Below are 24904 nucleotides of genomic sequence, written 5' to 3'. Positions count from 1 at the left end.
AAACTGATTAGTTTTCTTCCCAGTTATACTTCTCAGTAGAAAAACACTAGAAATTTAGAGGCATTTGTACATGCTGGTTATTCTTTGTAGCATTAAATGAAGCCTCCAGTAGTGTATCAGTGGTTTCCATGGTATAGCTATGATTCACTTTGATGACATACAGCTTCCATAGTGAGAGAGACATGGGAAAAGGGGCAACGACATTTCTAAGTCAAATGGAAAAATGTCTTCAAACATGATTTTCTGTGTGTGCTATGAATGTCAAACTGATTTTAGAAGTATAGCTTTTATAAATTCAGTGATATGAATTTTTAAATTTTATTTCTAAGCCAAAACAATTATATTAAAAATTAAATTATTGGTGACAGTCCATGAAATTTTATTTTCAGGGGATTTTAGGTATAACCTAAAGAGATGCATAAAAATGATGCTATGAAATCATAGCATTATGTGCTGTATATAATGAAAAATTATAGTTGTATATATTTAAGGGGCACAAAACAATATTATGATCTATAAGTAAAATGTGAAATAATTAAATCAAGCTACTTTACATATCATCACCTCAATTACAAATCATTTTTGTAATGAGAATATTCAAAATTTACTCTCAGCTACTTTGAAATGTACAATACACTGTTATTTACTATATTCAGTACATTGTACAACAGATCTCAAAAAGTAAAAATTAATCCTCCTGTCTAATTAAGGCTTTGTACTCTTGGATCGCCATCCCCCCATTCCCTCCATCCCCTAGCCTTTGGTAACCACTATTCAATTCTATTATTTTATGAGTTTGATTGTTTTAGAGTTCACAGATAAGTAAAAGGAGGTAATATTTGTCTTTCTGTGACTGGCTTATTTGTCTTATCTGTGACTATAATGACAACATTATGGTGTACAACTTCATCCATGTTGCAAATGATAGCATTTCTTTTTTCATGGCTGAATAGTATTCCATTGTTTATGTATACCATATTTTCTTTATGTGTTCATCTGTTGATGAACACTTAGGTTGATTCTATAACTTGGCTACTGTGAATAACACTACGATGAATATGGGAGTGCAGATATCTCTTAGATTTATGGATTTTAAATCTTTTGGGTAAATACCTGGAAATAGGATTTCTGGATCATAAGGTGATTCTGTTTTCATTTTTTTTCAGAAAACACCGTATATGATGGTTGTCTATGATGATAATACTATTTTTGATTCCCACCAACAGTGTGCAAGGATTTTCTTTTCTCTACATCCTCACCAAAACTTGTTACCTTTTATTTTCCTCTTATTAGACCATGGGGAAAAACCTCCTGTTTTCTATAATGTAATTAGCTTTATATAGCCATTATAACATCTAAAAACTAATTTTAATATAACTTTTATGATACTATGGTAATTTGACATAAATAAGTTGAAGACCTGGATACGGTTTAGTATCTGAATTAGGCACATAGGGAAAAATACAAATAATGCTTTTATAAAATAATTGTGAAAAATGACCTAAAATAAATTATACAGACGGTCTATCCAAACCACACATTAATTTTTGCATTTGTGATAGCAGAGACTTAACACATTTCAGCATAATATCAATGAAGAGAGATGACTTTTATCATGTAATACCATCCCATAGTCATACTTGCTGGAACGTGCTATGCATGCATGCTGGCAAACAGGAAATCTCACAAAGTTTCTCTCTCTCTTTTTTTAATCAATTAGATCATGTCAACTCCATAGTAAGTAAAGGCTTCAGGAAGCAAGTTAATTAGCACATATGGTCAAAATCCTTAATTTCTTACATAAAAACTGGCCATGCTCTGGGAAAAATATAATTATAACTTTGCTTCAAAATATAGGAATGTACACATACACACAGACTGCACACTTCTGTAAGGACTTTTGCATGTAGGATCTCAATGTTGCTTATCAGTGAAAGATTGTGAATAATGATTTCCATAGCATGACCATCAGTTTTGCTTTAAACCTAGACACATGAATAGGTACGTACATTATGAAGCTTATGAAAACACTCAACTAGAAACAGATGCCGCATTGTGGTGGATAGGGCATTTTGTTAGATGAGAATTCATTTAAGTAATATGAGAGTGCTAATTGTGACAGACAGAAGAAAATAAAGAGAAATCATGGTATAGCCATGAAATTAGACTTCAACAGTGAGCAAGGCCTTCTACAAAGTACAGAAACTCAAATAAAACAGTAAATCGTTTGAACTGAGATTCAAAGGCAATTCAGAAAATAATTCAGCACCATCAATTGGATAATCATCCTTGGTCCTTTGGAGATTCTGACCAAGATAGTTGTACTATTAATGTGAATTAGTTTTGTCATGTAGGAGTTTTTCTCTCCTTCCATTGTCAACCATTTCCTAGTATCTCACATATAAATTCTCAAATGTTAGCACTTTTAGGCAAAGCAATTTCATGTTCACAGAACAGAGTATAGGTTAGCTTCCTATAGATATGCTCCTGACCCAGTATATTTTACAAATCATTTTTGTTCATCATTAATAATCCCCAGTTCCTTAACGGCATCTCCTAGTATCAACTGTGACAATTTAGAACTTCTAAATGATGCCAATATTATACTCACTCATGATATTAGTTATTGTTTCTTCCAAAGGGATGTCTTCTAAAATTTTCCTAGAAATTTGCCAATGTATTTCTGACACTTTCATTCCATACATTGTGGACCATATCTTTTTCCAATATTTCAAGTTATATTCCTGCATTGTGTTAAGACAGGTTCCAGGAACATTAAACTTTGGGATATGGATTGTCTCTGTGTCAACAATCTTCTCTTTCTTCAGATTTATACTTTGCTTTTCTTAGTTCAGGACATTCAAGATCACTTCTAGTGATGCTTTGCGAAGTAATTATCCAAGAATTAAAGTGGCAGAAAATATTGAGGAGGACAAGTGTTATATGGTAGAGCAACTACACAGACATCAGCGAAGAGGACCCTGCTATCTTCTGACATTGGGGATGGGAATCAGGGGGTCAGTATATTCAAGCTACTTACCCATATGGCCCCTTCCCAACTCTTAGGGCTTAACTACTTTCATATGAGGATCCAACTTGTGAGGTAGAAATATGTTGAGGCCCTGAAGTACAGGCTTTTCTGAAATTCTGATAGTTTTATAATCAAGTTGTATGCCTGTTATTTAGCATAGTCTGTCTTCCAGCTATACAAGAGGAGCATCTTTATTAAACACATCTGCTTTTATCCCAGACATTAAATTGATAATTTTCTGACATTTTTCTCTAAATTTATTTTTTCAATACAAATTGTTAAATAAAATTTTTGGTCCTTATAATTACTATTTGTACATACCTCTTGAATACTAGGATGTATCAAGTAATCCAGTGCTTTTAGCTTTTCTCTGATTTCTGTCTTTGCTGCCCAAAACATTTGTGGAATATAATGTTATTTATAAATAAAATAAACACTCTAATCCTTTGTTGCTAGAATGACATGCTCCTCTATTACCATTTCGATTTTATCGGTGAGTGCTGCCTGGCTATTCCATCCTGATTAGAATTTCTCTGCTACATTAGTCATCATGTAATAGTAATTTTGACTCAGAATTTTGTGATAAGTCAGTGCTGGAAGCTCTTTCTCCCAGAAAGCCCAGCAACAGGCCAGTTATTTTACTTTGGAGGAAATATATTTAGCTGATGTCTCAGGTAACTTGCATCAAAGGTAGAGAACACTACTGAATATTGAAAATAAGCAAAAATGATGATTTACTTGCACTCCAAGCAGCAAGAACTGTTATTTGTGAGGCAGTGATTCTTGAGTTCTACAAAAATCTTATAGCAACTGAAAAGTTAGTTTCTCCGTGAATTCTGGAAGGAGACAAAAATGTTCTCTGCTCTTTTATTCAATGTTTACTATAGCAGTAAAATAAAACAGGGATTAAAATAACATAAAATAAGAAACAGACTTGTCATTATTAATAGATGTCATTATTATGTACATAGAAAACTCAGATTAATCTACAAACAACCTACTTAAATACATGAAATGCATTTGAAAGCTCAGTGTTGTAACAATATTGATTCTCCTTAAGTTTGTCCATGGATTCAATGACAATCAAATTAACATCCCAGTCAATGTGTATTGTGTGTGTGAGACTCTGTATTAGTCCGTTTTCACACTGCTATAAAGTAATACCCAAGACTGGGTAATTTATAAAGCAAAAAGGTTTATTTGACTCACAGTTCTGCATGGTTGGGAAGCTTCAGGAAGCTTACAATCATGGCTGAAGCACTTCTTCACATGGCAACAGGAAAGAGAAGACGTGTGTGAGAGGGCAGGAATTTATAAAACCAACAGATCTTGTGAGAATTCACTCACTATTGCGAGAACAGCATGGGGGAAATCATCCCCATTATCCAATCACTTTCCACCAATTCCTCTCTTAACACCTGGGTATTACAATTCAAGTTGAGATTTGGGTGGGGACACAAAGTTAAACCACATAAGTCTTCTACGCTAAATAATTTTTAAGTATAGAGGAAATCATAATAGAAACAAAATAATACTCAGAACTAAATGGTAAAGAAAACTTGGCATTTCATGACTGATTTTAAGTAAATTAGTATGAAGATTTTAATAAAGCAAAGATGCCTATTAACATCATCTCTATTCAACATTGTAAGATGGAGAGTAGGGCAGGGTAGTTCATGTCTGCAATCTAGTACATTGGGAGGCTAAGGCAGGTGGATCACTTGAGCCCAGCAGTTCCAGAGTTCCAGACCAGCCTGGCAATATGGTGAAACCAGTCTCAAATAAAAAAAATAAATAAATAACTTGAGCCCAGCAGTTCCAGAGTTCCAGACCAGCCTGGGCAATATGGTGAAACCCAGTCTCTCCAATAAATAAATAAATAAATAAATAAATAAATAACTTGAGCCCAGCAGTTGCAGAGTTCCAGACCAACCTGGGCAATATGGTGAAACCCAGTCTCTCCAATAAATAAATAAATAAAATAAAATAAAATAAAATAAAATAAAATAAAATAAAATAAAAAAATTAGCCATACATGGTGGTACATACCTGTAGTTCCAGCTACACAGAGGGCTGAGGCAGGAGGATCACTTAAGCCCCAGAGGTCAAGACTGCAGTAAACCATGATCTGGCCACAGCACTCCAGCCTGGGAGACAGAGCGAGAACCTTTCTCAAAACAGAAAAACAAACAATGACAACAACAAAACATGGTAAAATACTACCTCTCCAGCATTATCAAAATGGAAATGAAAACACAAAATTAGGAAGAAATAAATCAAATTGTCTTTATTCAAGGGTAGTATAATTTGCCTCCATAAAAACCTGAAAATCTGAAAATTGCTAGAATTACACAGAAAGCTTAGTAAGGTGGCTATATATAACAACAATAAAAACAAATGACTTGCATTTCTATAGACCAGCAACAAAGTAATATAGAAATCTAATTTAGAAGAGTTGCTATTTATCCTGGCAACTAATATCATAAGGTACAAAGAAATAAATTTAATATGATGTACAAAACTTTAAGAAAATTAGAAATCATTTTTCAAGAAAGTCAAATATTTGACCAAACGGAATGGACTATTGCTTTCATATATGAAAAACTTCAATGATGACAAAATTTCCCAAAATAATTTAAAGACTAAGAATTCTTCCCATATAATTTCTCAAAGGAATATAAATGAAACTTAGAATGGCAATCCTTAATTATTATTAAGAATAATGGTCCAAGGATACACAAAAACATTTTGAAGAAGAAAATAAGGGATTTTTCTTATATTGTATCAAGATTAATTATAATGAAATAGTAGTTAACACAAGTGGATTTTACAACTTTTCTTTTACCCCACACAACACCTTCCTGCTTAAAATTAACGTCTATTAATTTCAGTTCTAGCAGTCTCTTTTCAATATTCTGAAAGTATTTTATCCATTTTCTTTTCTTTGCTATACTAAAGTGATAAAAACCCCCAACTCTCTTCTTTATCCAAGCCTGCCCCTGAGATGTTGAATCGTTTTTGAGAACTTTTCCCACTGGGGATACTTTCTGCCCATTTAAGTAATGGTCATCAACCTTAACGAGATTCTAAATATTGTAATCCTGCTATTAAAAATGTCTTAGTTTTCTAATTCTATATAGTGAGTACTAGATAAAAATTCATTATCATTTTCAAACATTTGTCCTATTAACATCTCCCTATATCTTTACCTTTCTTAAAGGAGATTTCCCAGTTTCTTAATTCACGGAATAAAAAAAATCAAGCCATCTTAGCATTCTATCATGATACCCTTATCTTCTTTCAGCCCTATTACAAGTGTGAAAGTACATTTCCCCAGATTTGATGTATTCCCATGTTTGCCTATACTCCCTACCCTTTCACCTCATTAGGGTCCTTGTACTTTAATTGCATCCCTCTTGCTGTCATATCTTCAATTTATCTTATTTTATTAAGTTATTGTAAACAGCATCTATATATTCTATCTCAGATATAAACTAGTAAGACAAATAACAATAAAATCCTTTTCAACCTCACTCCACCTTGTAGGCACTCCCCGGTATTTGTCCCTTTCTTCAAAACCAAACTTCTGAAATAAATTTTCTATACTTACTATTCCAGTATCCCCACAATGAACTTCTCAGTGCACCAGATCTTGACTCCACCTTTCTACTTCAACATAACTTTAATTACTCAAAACTAAAATTATATCCATGTCACTAAATTCATTAAAACTCTTTCAATTGTCATCTTACTTGAGCACTCGTGGAATTTGTATATATTTACCAATTATCTTCTATTTGTTAGGCAGTTGGGTTATTGTAATACCATGGTGATCAAATTCATGCATAATTCTTAACTTTAAAGCTCACAGCCAAGAGGTAAAGAAATGTATTTACCTAATAATCAATGATTCAGTGTGTCAGAGGAAAGTTACACGGTACATTATGAATATAAAATAAGGATAGTGGCAGTCTATGAGCTGATACCTGAAAGGGAATTAGGACAAAGAGCAAAGAGAAGAGTATTCCAGGCAAACACAGAAGCTTATACAATTGTCAGAAAGTTGAGAGAAGCGTGGTGAAGCTGCAGAACCCAAAGAAGACCAGTGTAACCATAGAAGCAACAGTAACAGGGCACCTGTAGAGAACAGGTTAGAATTACTGGAATAAAATCTGCAGTTAAATGTAGTAAAAGATGCATGTATTAAGCACAGTACCCAATACTTACCTTTTCTGCTCCTCTTCCTCCTCCTATCCTCCCTTTTCAAGTAGACCCCAGTGTCTGTTTTTTCTTCTTTGTGTTCATAGTTCTTATCATTTAGCTCCCACTTTTAAGTGAAAACATGCAGTACTTGGTTTTCTCTTTCTGCATTAGTTTTCTAAGGATAATAGCCTCCAGCTTCATCCATGTTCCTGCAAAAGGCATGATCTTGATTGGATAAAGAAAATGTGGTACATATACACCATAGAATACAAGGCAGCCATAAAGAAGAGCATATTCTTGATTGAGTGCTTTAATCTGATTATTAAAAATGACCAATCCACACCAAAAAAGAAAACTGTTGTGATTGTTTTATTAATCTTTAATTTGTCAAGTGATATATCCTTCTTCTTAGAAATCAGAACAATAATACAGTGTTAAATTTCTCTAGACATCTGAACCCTCACAACATCCTGCCACCATTGCCTTATGATAGCATTTTAATGCATTCAGCATGTCCTTTCATAACCTCTTTATTTGGTAATATAATATGCATAAAAATAATATATAGCACTAGTTTATATTTTAATGAGGTGTAAGAAATTGTCTTTATGTAATGGAGGTCTTAAAGCTACTGTAAACCAAGCTATTCCAGAAGTTATGGAACAGAATGGATCTCAGGCCAAACTAAAATTCTTGAATGACATAGTTTATAAACTCAGTTAAAACCATATAGTAAAAGCAAGAGGAAAGCAATAGGATAGGATGGAAGATTATACTACCTGAACCCTGGGTTATGCAACATTTATTTGTATGTCTATTTCTCTCCACCATATCAGTCTTTCCAATTGATGGTGGTTAATGGGGACCAGATTTAAGGTTTGAATGAGGGGTCCAATAGAATGATTGTGCCAACACAAATATACTTTTTCTATCAAAGAGATGCCAGGGCAAGCAGTCGTGGTCATAGCTGTAACTCACAAGTTAGTCTAATGGACAGTAACTGGTAGTTAGCTGTTTCTTGGAAAGAGCCCAGGAGGGGCCAAGTTAGAGCGTAATGGGAGTCACAAGCAGATGGCCAATTTAGGGATAACAACTGTCAGCCCAATGGTGCCATAATCATAGCCTATGACTTGATCTTTCCCTTTATATCTATTTGAAAGTAGCACTCTTGTTTGTTCCACTTATTTCATCTGTGTTTAACATGTCTTAAATATTACTAACTTGCAATATATACTTAAGCATATCATGAATTCTATCTCACAGGCAACTTCTTTAAACATTACACACACACACACACACACATACAAACATATATAATGAGGTATTACCTGTATCTCATAAAATACTAGCTAATTTTTGCTTAACATTTAAGTGTTTTGTCAACTCCTTGTGTTTTTCTAGTCTTTTTGAGCAGTCATGAATATCCTCAAATAACACTTCCAAGACAAACTACATTTAATATAAATTGTATCAAACTCTCTATATTTGGTAACATTTTTTCTGTATATTACATTTGTAAATTATCAAGATTGTTCTATACACATGTATCTGGATCTTACTTCAAATGATTTATACTTATAAAATTTTGCATCCTTCTAGTTAGCTTTTTCATTATATATGATATTTAGACACAACTTTCCTTCTTTCCATCTTTTCTTCCTTCCTAGATTTTCTTCCTTCTTTCTACAAATATAAATAATTCAAATAATATAGAAAATTTTGAAATGGAAAGAATGGTTTAAGACGTTGCCCTAGTTGGACAAGTATACATTACTATAGACAGTGGTGAATCAGAAGTGGTGAAACAATTACTAATAGAATATTTTGTTCCAGTTCCACATTCCAAATCCCCATGGGGTGAAGGAATAAAAGAAGAAAGTCACTCCATATATTTCAGGGTATGCATCAGAGGAGGATAACTCCAAACCTATGAAACTGGGAACTTATATAAGGTAGCTGGCAATCTACCTCTCTAGAGATGAAAATAAATTGATGTTTGCTCTAGATATAAAGAAATGCTCTCTAGAGAGAGCAGAAGGTCTCTAGGTTTATAAACCCTGGAATGTAAACAAATGGCTTCAGGGAAAATTGTTTATAAATCTCTCAGAAGGTCCCTATATTTAATTTCCGAGGCTTGTTTTTCCTTCAATCATTCTTTAACGTAGGTTGTCAGTAATTGTTTCTCAGTAAACCATAAGTGTGAAGAAACGTGAAAATATTTATTGATCATTGTTTCCTGACAGCTGCAACAAATGTCTTCATAATTTTTTCCTTGTAAATTGACCTTTTATTTGTTGCTTTCTGAAATAAATTATACAAGTAAAAATAGATCACTTTCAACAAGATAAAATCAAGCTAAGCACATATTTATTCCTTCAATATATCAATTACAAAGAAAATAATACAGAATTACTATGGTAATTCTTAGAAGAAATGTCATAACTCTAGAATCTTGTATGCATTCAAGATTTCATTCATGTGTTAAAAGAATGAGAAAGTTAAGAATATTTGAAAACATATTTTGACATCTACTATCTTCTCCAGAAATACTTGATGCAATAATTGCAATTAATATATAACTTTTGTTTTACTACCTGATGCTTTGTGTTAATTATTCTCAATTGTTGGCAGAGAGAGGTAAGGATAATATGTTTCTTATTCCGTAATTTACATAGTTTTAGAAATTGTAGAGCATTATAAAAGTACTTTGATTTAAGGTAAATGGAAAATATGTACCCACTCTTTTTGGTAATGCAATATACAGAAAGGGTACGAGAATATTATTTCTTACTAAAAATACTCAGGTTAAAGAAGAATGAGTAACACATCTATGTACTGCTGAAAGAATAAGCTGTGTTAACTCCTAATTTAACTTAATAAGCTCTTTACTTTTCAAACTACAAGTTTGTTTAAATGTACTTTTCAAAATAAAGTTTGTTTAACTCGTGAGAAGGAATTAAAATAATTTATGTAGGAATAAAGATTTTCTTCTAAAGTTGCCTGATGTCTGCTACATGTTGAATGTTAGGAAGGATATAAAAAGGAAATTTTCAATAGCTCGAAGAATCGATTGCTAATTCTTGTCTAATGCATGATAACAAGAATTGTATATTCCTCGTTGTGTACATTTTATTGTGTAATTTCTTCTGATGCCATTTTTACAGATATATGTGGGTAAATACAGCTTTCTCATATGCAGATATGCTAGAGCACCCTTTTTGCATGGATACGTAGAGAGGACACAATGAATAGAAATCAGCATTTTGGCTACAAGTTAGATTACAAAGAATTGCATGGCCTGTGATAGTAAAGACAAGCTGCAGTGAATAAAGTACTCAGGATAATTCATAGCGGGACAGGCTTCAGATGTATTAACTAAGAGAGTTTTGTCTTTGTGGCTTGTCTTTGTCTTCGGTTGAATTGTATGTCCCGTCCCTAAAATTCATATGTTGAAGTTCTACATTTTGGTACATCTGAATGTCATAATTTGTTAAGAAGAGGTCATATTGGAGTAGGATAAGCCTTCTGACACAATATGGCTTGTGCCCTTATAAAAAGAAACAGTTGGACATAGACACACACACACACACACACACACACACGGAGGGAGAAAACTTTGTGAACATCAGGACAGACATTCACGTTTCAAAGCTTGCCAAGAAACACAAAACAGTAGGAGAGGCATAGAAAAGATTCTCCCTCAGAGCACTTGGGAAGAACCAATACTGCCAGCAACTGGATTTCTAGCCTCCAGAACTGTGAGACTCTGTGCTTCTGCTGTTTAAGTCACCTTGTTGTGGTACTTTGTTATGGCAACCCTAGCAGTCATATATGACCCCTGTATCTTTTCTTTCTGCTAAGAGTCAATGACATTCATCACCTAATGGGCCCTAGTTAATTCACTTCGTGGAAGAGGAGCTGATAAAATGACCTTCTAAAAAAGAACAAATAAGTCAACTTATCTTCTAATCAGGTGTTTAATATTTTAATATAGAGTTTTGAAAGCAAAGATGCAATTATTTACAAAGAACTAAGGTCTTGAGAGAGAAAAGGTGAATAACATTATTTCAACACCAATACTGTCTTTGTTAAAGCAAAATATAATATTTAATCAAAGAGAACTTTCAGTTTACTCTGTAACAGAGTTCAGGGAAAGGCACTGGTATGTGAGAGTGAATTTTTCTAGTTTAAAAGGGAGAGTCAGTATGCTTATAGGATAACTAAGGATAAAGCTAGTAGCTTATACCGGGAGGCTGAGGCAGGGGAATCACTTGAACCCAGGAGGCGGGGGTTACAGTGAGCCGAGATCACGCCACTGCACTCTAGCCTGGCGACAGAGCAACACTCCATTAAAAAAGAAAAAAAAAAAGTAGCTTAATGGAGGTAACTCTTTTTCATGTGGTTATCTTAAAAGGGTTTTTGGTTTCTTCCTCAGTAAAAAAACTTTAGGGAACCTCAAACTTCCAAAACCAAAGATACCTATGGCTAGGTTCCAATGGGGTGGACTATGAAGAGCCCACTCCACACCCAGCAGCACACCAGAACTATTGACTGACTGTTGTTAGATAAAGCGTCTGGGTAAGTACATGATGGCAGCCTCACAGAACACTGAGCTCCCCATATATTATGAAAATAACATCCATATGTCTGTTCTCTACAGTAAGTAGTGGAGAAGTTTCTGAGAGAGAATTACAGAATCTATATAAGCCTTAAGTTTGAGATGAGAAAAGTGGGATGATCAGAAATCATGAAGAGATAGGGTTATCACAGAACAATCCAGAATAAAATATGAATGCGTAAGTCCATCAGGCATTTTTTCATTTCAGCAAAAGCCTGATTGGATAGGTGCTAACGAGTGAGAACCAGACTTCTCCTCCCTATTGCTAGTTTTATGCCTGGGGAGTTTCACAATAAAAAGAGATGTGAAAATAAACTTCCCAGTCTACAAAAAGACCTTGGTGAAACAGAACTAAACAAAGAAGTTAATAGGTATAGCTGGAAGAGAATCTCGTATATACTATACACGTATGTACATGTACAAACAGACACTTATATATGTAATTCAGAGTATATGTAATTCTGTTAAAACCCAAAGTCTTTAAACTGTTAAAATCATATACCAGGTATTATTAGAATACCTATTAGATAGAATACTTTGTATACTTTTACGTGTTTCATTTCATTTTGCTTTTTGCAGTTTCGTTATTTGATTCTAGTGAGCTAGTAAGCTCAGATATGATTAATATTATCTGACATCTGAAAATAAACTCCGAAAGGTAGGAATGTTACTTAAAACTGCACATCTAATAAATCACAGTGGCGGAACTAGTACATCACTTTCTGCACAGTGCCATAAAATTGTTAGGTTCCATTAGGCATTTTAAGCCATGGGTCAGACTGAGCCCCTGTTTTAGCTTTCAAAAGAGAAACTAGATCTTTCTCCAAATATAATGCATTTTTAAAATCTTTTCCAAGTGCTGTTGCAATCAGATTTATACCTAAGATTATACTCTTTGCCACCCTCCTTAAAAAAAGAGAAATTATATATTTTCCTATTAAGTCATAATCCTGTGGGAAGTGGTAATTATGTTGCAAATTCTTTGCCCATATTATTCAAGTTACTTGGGTTCTTCCCATTAAGGTTTCTTTTGAATGCAATTGTCATCAAGGGCATGGAGACCAGCACAGGTGAAGTACCATGTCACTCTGCCCTTAACATCAATCCTTCAAAGACTGGATGCTTATCAATGTACTAAAAATTAGAAAAGGAGAATGAAAAGGTAACTTGGTCTAGAGTAACAAAAAATAGAATCAATGTTTATATTTTATTCACTTTAGTTAACAAATATGAAGAAATGTATCTGGAAAAAATACTATATGTGATTTTATCATTCATGAAGAAAATGATGAATAATTCAATCAATAATATTAATAATGTGATGATGATAACAGCTAAATTTGGAGTTTAAAAACTGTGTCATGCACTATGCCAAAATTTTACGTGAATGGTACAATTTAAATCTCAAAACTCCTATGAGGATTTATCCTTTTTATCATCTTTTTATAGATAAATAAAATAGTCTTGAAGAAATTAAGCAACATTCTCAAGTGCCACATAGTCTATTCCTATGGCCATGATTTGTACTTTGATCTATCTGAAGTCAGACTCCAACCCTTAATTGATAAAAATCAATTGCTATATATCCATTATCACATAGTACTACTTAAAAGTATTTCTTTATTTTTTCTCAATTATTAAAATATAACTCTCGAGTAGTTTAGTGTCATAAAAATGTATATTCAATTTAGTCTTTAGTAAAAAGTGGTAGCTGATATCTAAATTAAAAAAGCAATATCTGTTAAATTCTTCATAAGTGTGAACTAGTCTTTGAGTTTGTTTAGGTTTATTTATATCTCAACTTATGAAAATAATTCTGATCACTAACCTGTGATAGATAAAATGTTCTGAAAACTAAATAACTTTATAAAGAGCCTCATATTAGAGACTTCAAGTATTCAACTTTTGAATATACTAGAAAACAGTATCAAATACCTTAGATTTAATTAGCTCCAAATTGTAAGCTTCCTACAGTGATAGGCTTATTCATATGCAAAGCCCTGTTACGGTTTGAATGTCCACTCCAAAACTCATGGTGAAATTTATTCCCCATTGTGGCAGTAATGAGAGTTAGATCCTTTAAGAGATGAATGCATTGAGGGCTCTGACTACATGAGTGAATTAATCAATTCATGGATTCATGGATTAATAGGTTATGAAAAGGGAACTGGTGGGTTTATAAGAAAAACAGACCTGAGATAGCACATGAACAAGCTCAACCCCCTAACCATGAGATGTTCTGCACTGTCTCAAAGCACTATGGGGTTCTCATCAGCAGGAAAGGCCTCACTAGAGGCAGCCCCTCTGCCTTGGACTTCTCACCCTCTATAAGTGTAAGAAATCAATTTTTTTTCTTTATAAATTACCCAGCTCAGTTATTCTGTTACAAGCAACAACAACAACAGAGATTAAAGCAAGCACTTACAAACCAAAGAACTACACATTAGTCCCTGGAGGATTAAAATAAGACCATTAAAAATCTGACAACACTTAACAGAAGACAACAAACCCTAGACTTGAAAAGGGCAAATCCAGTGCCTGTCAACAAAAATGATTCAGAAATTCTGAAACTCTGGCAAATGAGGGAGCAGGTGAATCTCTGGAGAATCCAAATCCTGAATTATTTTTAGCTCAAAGCCACCACCCAGAATTCTATTCAGAGTCTGCTGGGTGGGCATCCTCAAACACGAAAGATAGATACACTATCTAGTGGCTGGAGCAAATGTGTGTGTGTGTAGCTACTGATCCATAATGTTAAAACATTTCAGAGACATTCGCCTGAATGCTTTCAGTTGTGTAAGCCTATCTTCCCTAATATTGTTTTCAATATATGTTCTGATAAAAAGAACAGTTAATTTCAAGTCTCTCTAACATTTTTCATCTTAAGTTACCTATAATTTTTTAAAGGCATTAAAAAGTCTTCCCTTTTAAAAATACCATTTTGTTTTTATTTTCTAGGGAAAGTTTGCCTCATTTATATTGAGTAAGAAAGGTTGCAGCTAAACCTATCCTTTCTTGCATTAAAATGATAATAAGGAATGGTATGTTTTTATCTAAATATGAATTGATTGAGAAGACAAATACATTTCCTGCTAATCTCAGCAAGCTTTGTGAGACTTGCAGGGGGTCGGGCTATTTCTTGTGGCCATCTGTGGACTCCTGTGATGTGTTGTGAACAGTAAATTACATTCACATTGACACTGTTATACCTTCGTAAAGCATCTTCCATTCTATGACTGGCACTGAAATTAATTTAAAAGTGTAAGTAACTGTCTGCTTTCTAAAATATATCATTTTAAACACACCAAAACTGCTATGGCTTCTGTTATTCATATTATAACAGAATCTTATTTTAAACTTTTAGAGAATGGAAATTTTCTTTGAATCACATAACTCTGTACCTAATGAAACAAGGGAAAACTCTAACAGAATTATTTACTCCTTTAGTAGAAAATGGCAATTGATATAAACAGTACTTATTTAAAGCATTACAAGTTAAATATTTATGAATAGCTTGTGGAAATCAGAAATTTTCTATGATAGTTTTGTTTTTTATATACATGATAAGATACAAAGACCCACTTATATTTCCCAATTCTCTAAAAATTTGTTAATTCTAAGTTAATCAGAATATCCTGGCCTATAATCATTTTGTAAAGTACAGATGAATGTGTACTATTATACTATTTTTTTCTGTAAAGTATACATCTCCATAAAGACTACGTTTTTATGATTTTAGATAATGTACTATAAATAATCTCAGTAAATGTGTAATGAGCTAGAAAATAGCTTCAGATTTTGAAGACACTTTTAATATTTGAATAATTTTGAAGTAAAATTTTAAAATGAAATTTGTATTGGAATCAAAAGACTGCTAAAAGCTTTCAGATAATTACTTTTAGAAAATATTCTTTTCCCAAGACAAAGTAATTCTTACTGGTATTTCTTGAAAACATACCTTCCTCTAGACAGTTTGTTACATGATTGATTTCTCTTGCAATATAAACTCTTGGACAATGTATATAATCAAAAATTAAATAAATAAAACATTGCATAAATGTTAGCCTTTTTTCTATACTGTTTTGAAAGGACATTTCTGGGAGCTTTGTACTTGTAAAGCTACAGCAGTATTCACGTAGAATATTGTTATTCTGAAAAAAGCTGACGGAGCACATAAATCTTTGTTCCCAGTGGGAAGCTGACTGACCTTACATGGTGACAAGAATGCTGTCAGATTTTGATGCGCAGCAGAAAGGTGACCAGAGAGGAGAGGTGTAGGAGTGGATAGTCTGGCAAATGAACTGGCCTCACCTGCCACAATGAGCACGCAATTGTAGAAACTGGAATTTACATAAATCTTGTTCTTTATGTATCCTAATAGCATATTTGTGCTTAGTAGTTTATCAGTTTAGGCAATCTATTTCACTAACTCTTCCACAATCACCTCCCCACTTCTTTTTTATTTGTTTACTTTGGTTTTGTTTCTAATTTTTGTGATAACATCTTTATTGCTTAATGATCTGGCTTCAATACAGTTAAAAGAGAAATGAGAGAAATGAAAACAATCTGGTTTTATTTGGAAGCTAATAAATATTTATTTATACTTGATACAATGACATTTAAAACTTGAAATGCTGGCACTCCAGATAGACTCAATCTTTTCTTACTGTCACGGAAAATAATCACAAAAATATGGAATGTTTATGCAAAGATAGATGTTAAGAAAATTTCCACTTGCATTGTTTTCTTTTCAATTTTTAATGCGTAGTGACCATGTGTGAACTCGAAATTATAAAAGGACTAACTTTTTACCAGCAGGTTAAAAGACAGAATTGTATCCCATTAATTGATAATTAGGTACTTGCCAGAAAAGTTGCAGTTATCAATACTTATGATGGCTGAGACTAGCCATACACTCACTGCCGGAAAACGCTTTGATATTAGGAAAATCTGATGAAAAGTTTTTGCCTTTGAAATTAATCACCAGGATTATGGGATTTTCTATAGAAAATTTGAGTCTAGTGCAAATCTCAACTCCAATAGTCTTTCTTCAGCTTCATAACCAATCTCCATTTCTAGAGATTCCATTCCTAAGGAATATCTTACATTCTGGTCTTTCTTCACATAACTTAGGTTATTTTTGTTTCTCATTTAAACACTCTCCCAACCCATGAGCATGGAATGCTGCTATAAAGACACATGCACACGTATGTTTATTGCAGCACTATTCACAATAGCAAAGAGTTGGAACCAACCCAAATGTCCAACAACGATAGACTGGATTAAGAAAATGTGGCACATATACACCATGGAATACTATGCAGCCATAAAAAATGATGAGTTCATGTCCTTTGTAGGGACATGGATGAAACTGGAAACCATCATTCTCAGTAAACTATCGCAAGGACAAAAAACCAAGCACTGCATGTTCTCACTCATAGGTGGGAATTGAACAATGAGAACACATGGACATAGGAAGGGGAACATCACACTCCGGGGACTGTTGTGGGGTGGGGGGAGGGGGAGGGACAGCATTAGGAGGTATACCTAATGCTAAATGACGAGTTAATGGGTGCAGCAAAACAACATGGCACATGGATACATATGTAACAAACCTGCACATTGGGCTCATGTACCCTAAAACTTAAAGTATAATAAAAAAAAAAACACTCTCATAGTCACATGCAGAACTTACAGAGCCAGAATCTACTCCACCATCAAAATCTTTATTTGTAACCCCCTTTCCCCCCACCACCATTCTGCTCACTAGTTCCTATAGTCACCTCAGTTTTTCAGTTTATTATTCATATTCTACAATTTTTTGATCTTATGGAGAATTTCAATACATATTCTCCACCATTTTGTCATCATTTATTTAACTCAGGTAGGACTTTACTTTTTCTTCCAAACACCACTTTGGACTTCTCCATATGAATTGAGTAGGCCTGTGTTTCCTCATCATTTATTTTGTGTATCAGTAAGGGTTCAAGAAGAGAAACAGAATTACGAAGGTATATATCATACATATGTGTGTTTGTGTACATACATATATACATATACATAAATAGATGATAGATAGGGAGACATATAGATGATAAAGTGAGAGAGAGAAAGAGAGACTGACTTACCATATGAAATTGACTTAAGTGATTGTAGTGCCTGTCTAAGCAAGATCAAACCCCATGGACCAGAGATCATAGACAGGATGGAACATATGGGCATTAGAGAAAGCTATTGTTCACAGTATTCAAGAAGTGATCAGGAGCAGGATGGAGCTCCGTGGGCCCAGGCAGAAGCTGTTGTACCTTAGTGACATCTGTAAAATTCTTCATAGGAACATTGAAATTAGTGCTTAACTGAATGACTAGGACTGTAACCTCACCAAATTGACATATCAAAGGAAAGTCAGTTTCTGTAAAGATATCTGTTATTGCTTTTGTAAAGGTTTAATATAATATACTTGTGAGGTCATGTGGAACTGGAGGATTTCATTTTAAATTTCCATTAAATTGCAAATCTGTTTTATTTAAATAATATGTAGGAATATTAATATTTTAATTGTATTTCTTTGTTTTATGGATTTTTGATTTTCAAGGAATTTCACTATATTGAGGTGAATTTTTTAATGGTATAATTTATATATTATGTATGGCATTGAGGTTAATTTAATGGTATAATTTATATATTATTTGGTATGGCACAAGTTTTCAAATATTCTTGCACTCACTTTTTAATGTCTGTGGGAGCTTCAGTGCTGCTGTTTCTTTGTTTCTCTCCCTCACTCTCTCCCTGTGTCTCTATTTCTCCACTTGTTCATTCTATCTAGTTGTTTATATTTTTATTGTTATTTTTATAGAAGCACCTTATGATTTTATTTTTCCCACTTTGTAAATTATCTATTATTACTTTTCTAGATGTTTTTTAAAACCTATTTCCTTCCTTCTGTATACTGTGTATTTATTTTGCTCTTAAATTTCTGGCTTCTGAAGAAGCAGCTTAAGTTCCTGATCAATAACTTTCTCTTTTTTTCCTAATGTAAGCATTTAAATCCTTAATTTTTTTTTCACATTGCCTTAGCTGCTTTTCACAAATTTTGATATCTTGTGATTTTATTTTCTTTCAGTGGTATTTTCTCATTTGCTTAGCAACTTATTCTATTTTGGGGCTATTTAGAAATGTATTTCTTAATTCCTCACTATGATGACTCATTTCAGGTACTATTATGTTATTGTTTTCTAATTTAATTCCATTTTTATTCATAGAACATGCTCTGCATGATTTCAAACATTTTATGTTTTAGGATTTATTTTATGTCCCAGAATGTAGTCAATCATACTTAAAGTTTTGTGTGTACTTGAAAATAGCATGTATTCTGCAGTATTTCAATGTGTATTATTAGTATGTATACATATTTGTAGTACTATAAATGGTAATCCAATTAAGCTACTACAGAGTTCTAATAAAAGCTGCAAATCCATCTGATATTTTGCCTACTTATTCTATCAATTTTTTTTTTTTTTTGACAGAGTCTCACTCTGTTGTCCAGGCTGAAGTGCAGTGGCGCAATCTCGGCTCACTGCAACCTCCACCTCAGGGGTTCAAATGATTCTTCTGCCTCAGCCTCCCAAGTAGATGGGATTACAGGCATGTGCCACCATGCCCAGCTAATTTTTGTGTTTTTAGTAGAGACTGGGGTTTCACCATGTTGGCCAGGCTGTTCTCAGACTCCTGACCTCAGGTGATCCATCTGCCTCAGCCTCCCAAATTGCTGGGATTACAGGCATGAGCCACTGCACCAAGCCTTATTCTATTGATTATTATAAGAAGTGTTAACATCTTGAACTATGATTATATATGCATCATTTTAAGCATATACATTTGATTTTGTTAAGTCCTCCTGAAGAAGTCTGTTTATAATATTGAATATCCTAGTTGATCATTGTTTTAAATTTTACTTTTTTATATTAATGTTTTTCACTTAATGTAACTCTGATGAATGCTACTGCAGTATGCCTGGAAGTGGAAATTACAATATGAATATTTTTAATGAGGAAAAAAACTGGCTTTTAATTTTCAAGTGAGTCTTATGTACTCCCCCACATATTTAGACATATATGTGTGTGTGCACGCGTGCCTATATATACTTACATACTTCATATATATACACACACATATATATGTATGTGAAGAGAGAGAGAATATGTATACACACATACCATATTTAGCAAGTTTTTAAGTGCTTTAGGTGTTGAGCTGTGAATGAGAAAAAAGAGCAGGGGATTCAAATAAAAATAATGTGGCCTTAACATAATTATTGGTATCTTAGATTTTGTTTCTATTTACTGTTGAATTTTAGGTAAAAATTCAGAATATCTTAGAATAGCTCATCAAATTTCCAGTCAATGATATAACCCAGCCCCAACCCATAGAACATGATACACTGCATTTTTACATATTATAGTTCTTTGATATATCTAGTGAGAAGCATTATTTATCAATTTTCTTTAATGTCTTATTGTATTGTATATTATATAAATAAACTCTATTAGTATATTCCTGTTTAAAAATGATTTTTGTAAGGCTTCACTAACTTGAAATTTCCAGACAAAGAAAAACTTGTACCATCCCTTTTTTCCTTTAACGAAATCAAGTAAATCTGAATGCATTAGTGGTCTACATTTCCACTGAGGATAATTGACAGGCACTGATGTCTCCCCTTTTAAGTAACTGTCAAAGGGTATCCTAAGAGGCTCTAGGGAATATGGTAAGCCATTGCTAATGATGTTTATATGTCTGAATATCACCCTAACAATGTAACACTCTCCCATTAACAAAATTGTTTCTAAAATTACCATCAACATTATTCCAATAAATGTAATCTTGTTATTTCATTATGAAAGTGGTATTTTGTATTTCTTTATAAACATTAACATAAAATGTTTTTTTCTTTCTTTAAGCCATTCCTGTGTTCTACATAAACTGAGAAAATATTCCCAAGGATAAATATAATTTGTGCTAAATAATCTACTAGAGCACTTGAGAACAATTTATAAGCTAACCTTTAGTTTTTCCTTTACCTAAGAAAGAAAAACTTAACATTAAAACATTTTATAATTCTCAAGTTTAAAAAACATATATTTGAAAGCTTCAATTCAGATATATGTACTTAATACATTAATTTTTTAACCGCATATAGGTAAAACAACATCTATGTAATAGAATATTTATTCATATATATATGTATATAAAATGTAAAGTCCATCTGAAATTACTCAGCTTGTTACAAGATCAGATGTTTAGTTGTTATTGTTGTAAGAAAAAGTTGATAGTGTGAGCACAGGTGAGCACAGACTAGACTCAAAGATAGATTCATTTATAAAAATAGATTTGAGTCTCTATTGTGTGCTAGAAAATGAAAAACAAATAGGTATTAGGAACCACTAGTAGGAAAGACAAATAATCTACCACTGTCATTGAAAATGAGCTTAAGTTTACACCCTAATTTTTAAGATAAGAAGGCCACAAATAGACAATAGTCAAGGGGCACTAAGAATAATGGGAAATAGTCTGAGTAGAGAAAATGCTCAGACCATGTATGTACCAAACACGTACCACATCATATGTAATTTCTGCTAGACTTCATTCTGGACTTCTTATATGCAAGGTAGTTTTATTTGTACACGTAAGTTTTTATCGAAGTCACCACACGTTATTTACATCTAAGAAAGACAAATCAACCAAAGGTCACAGTTAGCTGGCATAGACCTAGTAGGGACAATATAAATACTTGGTAAATGAATGTTGAGTAAATGACTTGTTAACTAAATGTGCTATGGGATAATATAAAAATGGACTAATATTTTAAAAGGCAAAGATAATTTAATTTAAAAATAAATGTAAATGTAAAATTATCATATATTGTATATGTCTTATTATATATAATGCTTTTTATATTATATGATGTTATATATAATATTACATATTATTTATAAAAATGTATTCTTTTAAGCATTAACTGAGCTTGAAAAAAAGCAAATGAAATTGCAGAAATCTGAAATACAGAATGGCAAGCAGAAATTCCAATGTTAATAGACATGCAAAAGGCATGACCATGGCTCAGGGCCTGTGAAAGATGGAAAGCTAAATTGGAGGGTCACATGAACCCACAAATGTCAAGACTATCAATGAAAGTATAAATAAGAAAAGAATCGTCACAAAATTAGATGGTAATTGAACTTGGTGTCATAAACTTTTACACTGGTAAGTTGAGGAGAAGAAACATCCTCCACTAAAAATTCAAAATTATAAACAAGACTTACATGTTGGATTGCTGTCTGAAGGTCTAAAAAAATCCAAGTAGATAATTTGATTTTAAGAGTTCATGGATTTGAAAGTACTTCCAAGATTTTGGGCAAAGACATTCAAATCTTCTACAAAACAGTTTCACCTCCTACAAAATCCTAGGAAAGAAGAGCCCAAAATGGAACATTACAAGACAAGAGAAATTAGTGTACATAACCAAGAGTAAACAGAAATATTAACAGCAGAATTAGCTTCTTCTATTCTTGGGTCCACCTTCTTTTCAGGCCTCAAAGTCCCCTATGGAAACGTAGAAGATAGAGAAAGAGAGTATAAAGAAAGTAAAACTTCTTAATTATCTTTGCTGAAATGTGCCTCATATCTATATATTTTGCTGCCATTCTATTAATGATTTGTGTTGTCATTTTACTCATTTAAAAAGTGGTGGTGGAGGAAAGCCTATTGGGCTGGCGAATATAATCTCTGACTTGACAAAGATTTTTTTTTTGTGATGAATATATGCTGTGGAAAAGGCACTTCAAATTCCTGGAGTTATGCCAGCCATCTCTGTCTCATTGATAAAAATGTTGGAGAAGAAACAGGAATACCTGTGCAAATCATTATCACTTAGCAAATGCTATTTTAAAAGTATGTTTACAAAAATATTAATGAGACTCAATATCTCTGTCCATTAGTTACTTTTCTCTCATAAAATTAAAAAATAATAATGATTATCATTTTATCACAGGAATGTTGTGAAGACTAAATTGATGCATATTAAATATTTAATCTAGTGCTGGCTCATGGTGAGAAATACATATCTTTGTACCACTATTATTATGATCTTTGAGACTCAGTGTGTTTTCTGGGTTAGTATTCAGAAGACAAACAGGACCAGGGGATGCAAAATGAAGGCACAGCTTGCCTTATACAGGATAGCCCATCAATTCCTCTATTGAAACAAGAGCCCTCTGTCTAATTCCCATTTCTGTGACCTTGTTGACATCTAAGCCTTCAAAATATGATTACAAAGTCCATCACACGTGAAGTATTGTGAGATAAGTTGTCCCCGAGTAAGGGCAGAAGAATGTTTCTCTAAAAGGCTTAGACCTGATGCAAAAATGTAAATAATTGCTTCACTTGTCATAAGTAGTGACATGAAATCCCACAGATTTTTACTCTAGGTAAGATGAAGTGTTACTATTAATCTAATAAGAGAATTATTAGCATTACAGACATTTGACATTCATTTCCTAAAAAATTAGCACATAGTTAAATTTAACTAAAGAATTTATTCAGCATTCTGCTAAGACCAGCTGTCACACAATGCCTGGCAATGTTGCAAAGCTCCTATTTGCATGCACATTCACTGATAGTAGGAATCTCTCCACTTTTTATAATGGATGTTGCATTTTTAGTGAAACATCTGTGTTGTCTTGAGTGTTATGACTTTTAATCTTTGAGTTAATATCTTTGTAGATGTTTCAAATTTGGTTTAATAATTATTTAAATTTGTTTTAAATGTTCAATCTTTAAATATTTGATTAAATTGTTTTCAATGTGATTTGATTTCCCAATGGAAATTAATGTACCTTATTTTGATTATGATCTGTTTAAATTAAAAAAAAAGTATTTCAGCAATATTCTTAAGATACTGGCATATTTTCAGTTGTGATTGTCATAATTAAAGTTCGACTGAAACTTTTTCATTAATAGGATATTTAGTAGCATACATATCTTGGTACCATTATTGTTATTATTTTTGAGACCTAGTGTGTTTTCTGGGTTGGTATTTATGTTCACAGGATATGTAGTGTTTATATACATATATAGATATGTATATGCATTTATATACATTTCAAAGTAAATGCTAGGAAAATAATGTTCTCAGATACAATAACTCTAATTTAATTTTTACATGCTGAAAACCTCCAAAAGAATATTGCACATATATTTCCATCTTTGGAGAATTCTGCAAGTTTATTTATTTTGTTTTTAATTTTTTGTCTGTCTACTTTTACCTATTAATTTGGAAATAATCATATATTCAAAGAAAGTTGTGAAGCTAGTACAAAGAAGACTCTTGTACTGCTTATCTGGTTTCCCCCAGTTGTTACATCTCACACAGTTGTGATGCCAAAACTAAAAATTTGACACTGGCAAAATGTACATTCTATGCCATTTTATCATATGTGTAGACTTGTGTAACCGGCATCACAATCTACATACAGAGTTGTCCCATACCCCACAAATGTCCCTCGTGGTATTCTTTTATAATTGAACTTACACTTCTCCCCAGCAGATCACTTCTAATACTGGCAAACCCTTATGTTTTTTCAATTTCTATAATTTTGTCATTTGAAGAATGTGGTGTAAGTGAAATAATATATAATGATACCTTTGGAGACTGGCTTTTTTTCACTCAGTCTAATACTTCTAAGATCTAATGAAGTTTTTGCATGTATCAATAGTCCATTACATTTTATTATGAGTAGTAGTCCATGATATGGATGCACCAGGGTAATTTTTAATCATTTTCACCTATGGAGGAAAATTTTGATGGTTTCCACTTTCTGACTGTTGAAAATAAAGTGGCTATCAACAATTACATACATCTATTTGTGTGGACATAGGTTTTCATTTCTCTGGAATGAAAGCCTAGGAGGGAAATTGCTGGATTGTGTGAATGGGTGTGTTTAGCTTCTTAAGAAACTGCCAAAATGTTTTCAAGAGTGACTGTGACATTTAACTTG

At 32.9% G+C, this 24904-nt stretch overlaps 1 long non-coding RNA gene across 1 annotated transcript in view; it reads left to right on the top strand.

Annotated features, from left to right (window-relative positions):
- LOC115838003 overlaps positions 1-20751 on the top strand; it is a 52494-nt gene extending 31743 nt beyond the window's left edge. Inside the window, exon 3 of the long non-coding RNA XR_004033068.1 lies at positions 19379-20751. This is a non-coding gene — a long non-coding RNA (uncharacterized LOC115838003). The remainder of the gene's footprint in view (positions 1-19378) is intronic.
- Positions 20752-24904: the final 4153 nt, after the last annotated feature.

This window comes from Nomascus leucogenys, chromosome 13 (genome assembly GCF_006542625.1).
Source record: "Nomascus leucogenys isolate Asia chromosome 13, Asia_NLE_v1, whole genome shotgun sequence".
Lineage (NCBI taxonomy): Eukaryota > Metazoa > Chordata > Mammalia > Primates > Hylobatidae > Nomascus > Nomascus leucogenys.
This window is presented reverse-complemented; position numbering and strand designations above follow the sequence as displayed.